General features: G+C 57.9%; 1 long non-coding RNA gene across 1 annotated transcript; it reads left to right on the plus strand.

Annotated features, from left to right (window-relative positions):
- The first annotated feature begins 1868 nt into the window (after positions 1-1868).
- Positions 1869-8419, plus strand: LOC130832713 (uncharacterized). Its single transcript, XR_009048386.1, has 3 exons — positions 1869-2002; positions 8143-8238; positions 8358-8419. It is a non-coding gene; the product is annotated as an uncharacterized LOC130832713 (long non-coding RNA).
- Positions 8420-8637: the final 218 nt, after the last annotated feature.

Raw genomic sequence — 8637 nt, forward strand, 5'->3', positions numbered from 1 at the left:
AATCAGGAGTTCTAGCGGTTCATGTGCCAGCAAGTTCAGGATGGGGTTGCTCAGGGCTTGACCGGGAGGCAGGAGCCTCCTGGACCCCACTCTCAGTTCTGGGTCCCTGCTTCCTTGCGTGGGATCCATCTCGAAGCAGCCGTCACCCCACAGTGGCCAATGGCCGCCAGCCCTCCCGGCTCCCATCCATCCTCAGTGATCCTCTCTCCTCCGCAGTTTCTGCAAAAGTCCCAGGACAGAGATTTGTTGACTCGGGCCACCTGCCCTGGGGCCAGGGAGATGCACTGTTGTGATGTTTTCATTTTCTGGTCACCCGCTCCACTCAGGGGCTGGCAGCTGGGGTCTCTTCCACCCAACACAGGGAGGGAGGGAGAGGAGGGAGGGGAGGGTCGCAGAGGAAGGTCCATGAGCTGCCACCAGGAGATGGGGAAGGAAGGCCAGACAGGGCAGGGCAGACCTCGGATGGCCCCGTGTTTGTTTCCTGTGCTGCTACAACGAACTGCCGCCAAACGACCTAAAACAACACAAATTTATGATCTTACAGTCTGGAGGCCAGAAGTCCTGAAATCAAGGTGTCAGCAGGGCTGCGTTCTGGTGGCTCTAGGGAAGAATCTGTTTCTTTGCCTTTTCCGGTTTCTAGAGGCGCCTGCACTCCTTGGCTCATGGCCCCTCCCTCCATCTTCTCTCTCTCTCTCTCTGCTCAGACTGCCGTACAAAATGCGCTGGCTGGATGCCTTAAACAATAGAAATTTATGTCTCACAGTTGTGAAGGCTGAGAAGTCCAAGACCAAGGTGCTGGCCGATTTAACTCCTAGTGAGAACTAACTCTCTTCCTGGCTTGCAGATGGTCACCTTCTCACTTCGTCCCCACATGGCCTTTCCTTAGTGTGTGCACATGTTGGGGGAGGAGGGAAGAGAGAAGAGGAAGAAGAAGGATGAGGAGGAGGAAGGGGAGGAGGAAGGGGAGGAGGAGGGGAGGAGGAGGAGGAGAAAGAGGAGGAGGAGAAGGAGGAGAAGAAGAAGAGGAAGAAGAAGAAGAAGAAGAAGAGGGAGAGGGGGAGGGGAGGAGGAGGGGAAGGGAAAGAGGAGGAAGAAGAGGAGAAAGAGGAAGAAGGGGAAGAAGGGGAGGAGGAAGAGGGGGGATGGGAGGGGGAGGGGAAGGGGGGAGGAGAGAGAATACAACCTCTCCAGTGTCTCATCTTATAAAGACACCAATCCTACACAATCAGGGCCCCACCCTTATGATCTTATTTAATCTCAGTTAGTTCCTTAGATGCCCCATCTACAAATACAGTCACACTGGAGTTGGGGGTGGGTGTTGTTAGGGCTTCAACATGTGGATTTTGGGGGGACACAAACGCTCAGTCCATAACTGCCTCTCTCTCTTTCTAACCCTCCTGCCTCTTCCTTGTAAGGACCCCTGTGATCACATGGGGCCCACCTGGATAATACAGGCTAAGCTCCCATCTCAAGGTCCTTAATCACATCTGTAAAGTCCCTTTTGCCAGGAAGGTCACATGCCCCAGGTTCCGGGGATTTGGAAGCAGACACCTCTGGGCAGCCCATGCTCTACCACATCCCCTGCAAAGATTAGCCTCGTATCCACCCTAGTGTTCAAGCCCTAACTCCTACCTGTCACCAACTATTCGTTCTTGCCTCCAAGAACCATCCTGCCTGTTAGATCCTGCCCCTGACCTCTGACCTGCGCAAATGGGGCCCAGCACTCCATCCAGGGGCAGACAGAGAACCTTCTCCAAAAACACCTCGGGGGCGGAGGAGCAGAGGCCCAATGCTGCTGAAAGCCAAGAGGACACGGTGCCTGGTGTGTCACTGTCTCCAGCTCCCCAGGAAGTCACAGGAAGGTAAAGCCGGTGGGGAAGGACCCTCTGGAAGGAGGGAGGAACCCAGTTGCTCCCTGCACTTTCTCAGACCCACCTACGTGCACTCAGGGCAGAATTCCAAACCCAATAAAGAGCTTCACGACGCCGAAAAAAGAAAAACAGTGAGTGATTTATGAGGAGAGGGGTGTGGATTTCGAAATGGTCACTCTTCCCCAAGCTGGCACCTCCGGGATGGGCTCACACACTCAGCAGGACCCTGGCGGCCCCCACTCGGCCATTAGGGCCACAGCAGCAGTGTTTGTGGACAAGGGCTGGGCCCTGCTGAAGCGTCCTGGTCTCCGCGAACCCCAGGAAGGGAAGGAAGGGAGAGGGCCCCCCAAGAGGGCGTCGGGGCCGTGGCTGGTGCCCTGCTGCTTTCTGCCACCCTCGGGCCACTCTGTGAAAGCCCAGCCCCACCCCACCCCCCAGGCCGGGTCCTGTCAAGCTGGACTCCAGGGGGCGGAGGCCTCCACAGCTTACGTCCCCAGGCTGGGGCAGGGCCCTGCCATTTCTTTCCTGGGGAGGAACAGGTCCTGTGGGGCTGGGGGCTGGACGCTCTCCTGGACCCAGCAGGCTTGTCCCCTGGGATGGACTCCAGAGCCCAGAATCTCCTGTTCAGCCCTCAGTGACCAGCAGCCGGAGAGATTTAAAGGACTCTTCAGTGAAGTCAGTGAGGCCGAGCAGCGCCCTTGTTTGGGGTGGACGAGCTCGGGCACCGCGGCGGCTGCTCAGCTGGCACAGGGCCCCTGGCCAAAGCCAGCCGGCCACACCCTTGGACAAGCCAGGTTTTTCCTGAGTGGAATGTACCAGGTTTTTCCTGAGTGGAAGCAGGGTTCAAATCCCATGTGCTCTGCAGGACCCAAGAGCCAGGCAGGCCATCCGGGTCCCGTAGGAAAGGTGGGGAATTCTGGACTGCAGCCGGGGAGGGGGTGGGAGAGGATGCTGAGATGCTTCCAGGCTGCTTCTCCACCCTCCTGAGTCACACGGGAACGTTTGACACCAGGAGGCAGGTGGCTGGGGGGCGGCGTTTCACAGCCCCTGCTAGGATCACCGTGGGGACAGGAGGAGAGGGGGTCTGGAGCCAGCCAGGGAAGCTGGGAAGAGGCTGGGAAGAGGGTCCAGCTGCAGCTTCAGCCTATTCACCACTTCCTCTCCTCCACCCCTCCCTCCTTTCCAGGGACGTGGCCCACCAAAGACCTCATTCTCTGGACACACTGTCAGGCCCCACCCACAAGGACAGGGGGCAGGCCTCCCCATTCCCAGCAGATCCCAGGGCAGCCCACAGCCTGGACTCACATCCCCCGGATCTCTCCCACCCTGTGGGCTTCTCCTCCTTCATTCTACCCCTAACATCCAGCAATCCGGCACCAAGCCGGGCAGGCAGAGTCAGCTGGGGCGTGGGGGCAGTAAACGCCAGCCTCCCCTCCTCCTCAGCATCACCACAGTCTCTCGACCCCTTGCCTTGCCCCAGTGGGGTCCCTCACAAATTAGAGAGTAAATAATCAGCAAGAGCGGGCTTGCCTGCCCCCCGGAAGAGATGACTGAGGACCCGCCTGGGTTCCCCCCCCACCCCCCGCCCCTCCCCAGCCCTGCCCCAGGGAGACGCTGGCGGAGCCCCTGCCTGGGCCTGTAACCGGAGCCGCCCTCAAGCCCCACTCCCTGGGAGGATCCCGCTGTCACTCCGATCCGCAGGCTGCCTCTGGGCCCCATCCTTGTTTGCCATTTGGTCCTTCGAGCAAGCAGAGCCCTGTTTTGCCAGCTGCTGGGCTGGCTGCTCAGCCCATCCTGCAACTGGAGGCCCAAGCGGGGAGCCCAGAGGAGCCCTTTGAAGTCCTTGTCTCTGCTGACAGCCCTTCCCTCTGGCCTCACCCCAGGGGACCCCACTGCCTCTGGGGTGGACGAACACCCCCAGAGCTCAGATAAGAGCGGCCGTCTTTCCAGAAAACATGCAGCCAGCCTGGGGCTGCTGGAAGCCCCTGCAGGCAGTTCTCGGGGCTGGGACCGTGGGGGGCCGTGGCTCACCGCAAACTGACGTGGGCTTTCGGGGGCAAAGGGGACCCAGAAGACCCCAGGATGCCGCGCGCAGCCCCGTCCCGGCCTCCTCGCGCACGGGCAGGGCTGAGGGGAACCTGGCGGGGGGGGAGTATCGTGCCAGCTGCTGCCTCGTACCGGGGACCAGAGGCCGGGCCGCTGGGATTAGTCAGAGATTCCGAGCTGGGTCCCCAGCCAGCCCAACCATGGGGATCGTCTCCAAGTGAAAACCTCAGCCCAGGCTTGGCCAGGAGTTGGCTTATGAGCTGGAATCAGCCCGGTCCACCTGGCTGGAGACACCCGTGGCCCAGGCCATGCCAGCCTCTGGGGGTCTGTAGGGAGAAGGGGTTTGGCTCTGCTGTCTCTGCCCCTGGAGGAGAGGGGTGGGGTCTTTCCTGCCAGGACCCAAGAGAGGTTTGGGGACCAGCAGCTGAGCCTCCAATTCACCCGCCAACAAATGTCCCGGAACCCTGCTCTCTCCGTGGTTGGTGGTGAGATGTGGAGACAGACAAAACCAGTCCCCATCCTAGAGGAATTCCCGGCAGACAGGTGGCATAAAGGCATCACGTTATGCCTGCACAGAAGCCTGGAGAAGCCTCCTGCAAACCACCCGAGAAGCGCCCCCGAGCTGGGCCTCTCCCAACGGGTAGACTGGGTCCGCAGGAAGAGGTGAGGATGCTGGAGAGAGGCCTCTGCAGGGGTGAGGGGGCCGGGGCTCATTTGTTCAGCCACCCCTTCCCAGTGCCCACAGTGTGCCAGGCCCTGGGAGGCGCGAGCCAGTGCGAGGCCCCGCACCCTGGAGCCTCTGCCGTCCAGGAGGCCGGAGGCCGCAGCTGCACCTGCCCGGCCGGCAGCCAGGGGAAGTGACTCGCCTCCCATGCTCCCGCAGGCTGCATCCCGGGGGAGCCCACAGGAAAGAGTTTGCAAGTTTTACGGCCACTGAAGTCAGCTCGGGCCTGGGCCGGGCGCGGGCCAAGCCGGCCGGTTCTAATTAGGGGATTGGGCTCCTTGCAGCAGCCCTCGGGGCTGGGGGCGACGCCAGGTTTACAGAATGGCCAGCACTGTTTTGTACCGGTGTCTCCCAGTAACGGGGCCCACCCTGATGGGGGGGCACCCCAGGAGCCAGTGGGAGCCGAGGCCAGCCTGCTGCATGGCCTGTGAGCGGCCAGGCCTGGATGCCCTAGGCTGGAGCTGGGCCTCCCTCTCTTGCCACCTCCTTGAGGGGCTGACTTTGGGGAGCAGAGAGCCCTGTTGGGCTGAGAGAAAACGGCTCTCTCCCGCCCAGGGCATCCCTGCCAGGACCCAAAGAGATAAGGGCAGGGCCTGGTTCTGGGATTTCTTTATTGCCTTGGGTTGTCCCAAGCAAGCATTCTAAGACCACACCTGGCACACACATAATAGTTGTTCATAAAAATGAAGGACAAATATTCGGAACCCTGTAGTCAGACAATGTGAGCACACAGTAGGTGCTCAAGAAATGTAGCCCGAGTAGCCAAATCCAGTGCTCAGAACTTTGCCTGGCATATAGTAGGAGCTCAATATACATGTGTTGAACAAAGAAAAGAAGTAGGTAGCCCGCTGTGCCCCCTGGCCCCACCCTCCCCGCACCCACAGTGCCCGAGCAGGGGCAGGACTGGCCCCAGCGAGGTTCCTGCCCCGCTGCTGGGGGTGGGGACGGGGGAGACGCCGGCAGGCAGCTGGTCAGACAGTGTGAGTCTGGCCTTTGAGTGCTATTCCCGGCAGTTCCTCTGATTCACAGCTGTCCCAGGAACAGTCATGGCTGTGTCAATAAATATTGGTGACTCTGAATGACCTCTCCGTCTCGCAGGGCTGTTTGGGCCTTCCTGCCCCTCCAAAGATCCAGGCCAGGCCATTGTTATCGCAGCCAGTGTGTAACTCTTCTTCTTGCCAGTGAGAGGGTCTTGGAAAGTGAATGACCCCAGTGAGCTGGTGATCCAGGCAGCACGTGCTACGTCCCAGATTCACACTTTCACGTACCCAGAACTGCCCAGACCTTCTGGGAATTCGTGAACCTGGGTACAGAGGGATGGGAGACACTGGGAGGCCCCAGACTCAGGAAGACCCAGAAAGATGCTCAATTTTGACCGTGCCCTTCCCCCCACACCGCTGCCTGGGTGTCCCTTGCCTCCCTCTTTGCTATAAAAGGACAATATCATGTCTCAGACGGACACCACCCACCGGGCAGAGACAAGCTGCGCTTGTTGTTGTCAAGGTTCACACTTTTCACGGTTTAGACTGACAGTTTGAATTCACGGTGTTTCCTCAACTGCGCCCCCTTTACAGGGTACAGATTTTACCAGGAAAGGAAAGGACAGTTGTGAGCACACAGAATTAACTGTGGTCTCCAGATTCAACCTCAAAAAATATTGATTGCCTGCTTTCTATATGTGAGGAACTCCAGGGAACACAACCAAACCCAAGACAGTCTCGGCCCTGCCCTCAGAGAGCTGGCAAAGAAGATGGTTGAAGAAGTCACTCTGTAGAGAAGGATGAGGGCTTCGATGGGCATGTTTGGGTGCTGCCAGAGGGATGACGAAGGTGAAAAGGACCTGCGACCAGACGCCATGTATAATTCTTGGATCCTGGATTAAGGCAAATTAGGCCAGTCACTAACTTTAGGGACTATTGGAGAATCGAATTATGGATCTCATATTAGATAATATTCCTGCATCAAAGTTAAATCCCTGGGCATGAAAATGGAATTTGGGTCATGCAGGAGACTGGCCTTGATCTTAGACGGTGCGTGTTTAAATATTCAGAAGTGAGGGTCCTTGTGTCTGTGATCAGTTTGAATATTTAGGTCTTCGCTGAGGAGGCAGGTACCTGCAGGCTCAGTGGGAATTAGCTGAGAAAAGCAGGGAGAAGGTGCACAGGACAGAGGGCAGCCTGGCAGAGGGCAGCCTGGCAGAGGCCAGCACTCAGGGGTGGCTGCAAGGAGAACAGGTTGGGAGCTGGGAATCTTAGGACGTGGCGGGCAGGAAGCAGCAGGATGGCGGCACAGGGATGCTGGCGGTGGGTGTGGAGAGAAGCAGGAGCTACCTGGGAGGTGGAATTCACAGGGCTGGGTGCTGGCTTGTATGTGGGGAGAGAGGGTGCGGAAAGATCGAGAGACCTGGTTTCTGACATAAGATCCAGGACAATGGAGGTGCCACTGTCAGGGGCGGAGACCCGGGAGGTGCAGATTCAGAGTGGGAGAAGGTCAGAGCTCAGTTCAGACCGGCCAAGTTTGGGGCTTGTAGGGCAGCTTATTTAGAGTCCCAGGAATTTGAAAGTGCCTCTGCCCAAATAACCGTGAAACCGGAACTCTGACCTCAGGCACGGGCCGTGGGATGCTGTGTCCTTCAGCAACGCTAGGCAGGCAGGCTGGACGCTGGAGAGCTGGGGCCTGATGAGGACAGACAGAGGGACGTCTAGAACAGAAACTGTGTGGCTACCCATCCCGCATCTGTTTTCCCAGGTGCCTCTCCATCGGCTGGGAGGGACAGGTGGGGCTGGGCCCGTGCCATCCTTCAACCCCACAGGGCCCTCGATGGGAGCCAGGATTCTGAGACGCACCCAGAGGCCACCTGACTCCTGTTGCAGGTTTGATCTCCCAGAACTCAGTGGAAACAAAGCCACACATTTCAGCCAGGATTTTCTACATTCCCACGTGTCTTGGTTTTTTATTGCCAGGGCAATGCTGGGTGGCTTGATCAGCTGGGGGCGGGCTGGGCCAACCTCAGGGATCATACTGCTTGCCTGGGCCCTTCCCAGCTACCTGGAGGCAAAGACCTTTCCCCCACTATTTAGTCACTCAGCAAGTAATTACTGAGCACCTACCTTGTTCCAGGCATCATTCTAGATGCTGACAACAGAACAGCAGGCAAACAAGAGACTGATTTATAGTAATAATCATTTTTATTGTGGCAAATAATTAATTTAATATAGATAATAATGGGTAAGTATATGGTCATGGCTACTATTTACTGAGAACTCAGTATACACCAGGCACTGTGCCCAGCGCCCACCATCCCCTGTAACCTTCGCAACCACCTATTGTGTCGTATTAGTATCCTGATTTGATAGATGGGATAACACAGGCTCAGAGAAGCCAGCTGCCTGCCTGCCCTATAGCAGGTGGGAGTTAAGAAGTTTCAGACCCGATCCTGGTTCGGGTCCAGGTCTTCCCTCAGAGGTCCAGCCTGACACCTTGCTTCTCTGCGTCCTCCAGCTCCTGGGCTCCTCCTCATGTCTGGATCTGACCACCTTGCTCGGTAGCCACCCCACCCAGAGGTGGGTGGGGAAGAGGACCCGGGGGCCGGTTCCGGTAGGTGCGGGTGACATAGAGTTGCCAAACATTGCAAGGGATGTACTTAGACTAAAATGTTATTTGTTGTGGGGACTTCCTTGGTGGCACAGCGCTTAAGAATTCATCTGCCAATGCAGGGGACACGGGTTCGATCCCTGGCCCAGGAAGATCCCACATGCTGCAGAGCAACTAAGCCCATGTGCCACAATTACTGTGCCTTACTGTGCCTGCGCTCCAGAGCCTGAAAGCCACAACTACTGAGCCCATGTGCCACAACTACTGAAGCCTGCATGCCTAGAGCCCGTGTTGCACAAGAGAAGTCACCAAAATGAGAAGCCTGTGCACTGCAGCAAAGAGTAGCCCCTGCTAACCACAACTAGAAAAAGCCCACGCATAGCCCCAAAGACCCAACACAAC

The sequence above is a fragment of the Hippopotamus amphibius genome, chromosome 1 (assembly GCF_030028045.1).
Source record: "Hippopotamus amphibius kiboko isolate mHipAmp2 chromosome 1, mHipAmp2.hap2, whole genome shotgun sequence".
In the NCBI taxonomy this organism is placed as follows: domain Eukaryota; kingdom Metazoa; phylum Chordata; class Mammalia; order Artiodactyla; family Hippopotamidae; genus Hippopotamus; species Hippopotamus amphibius.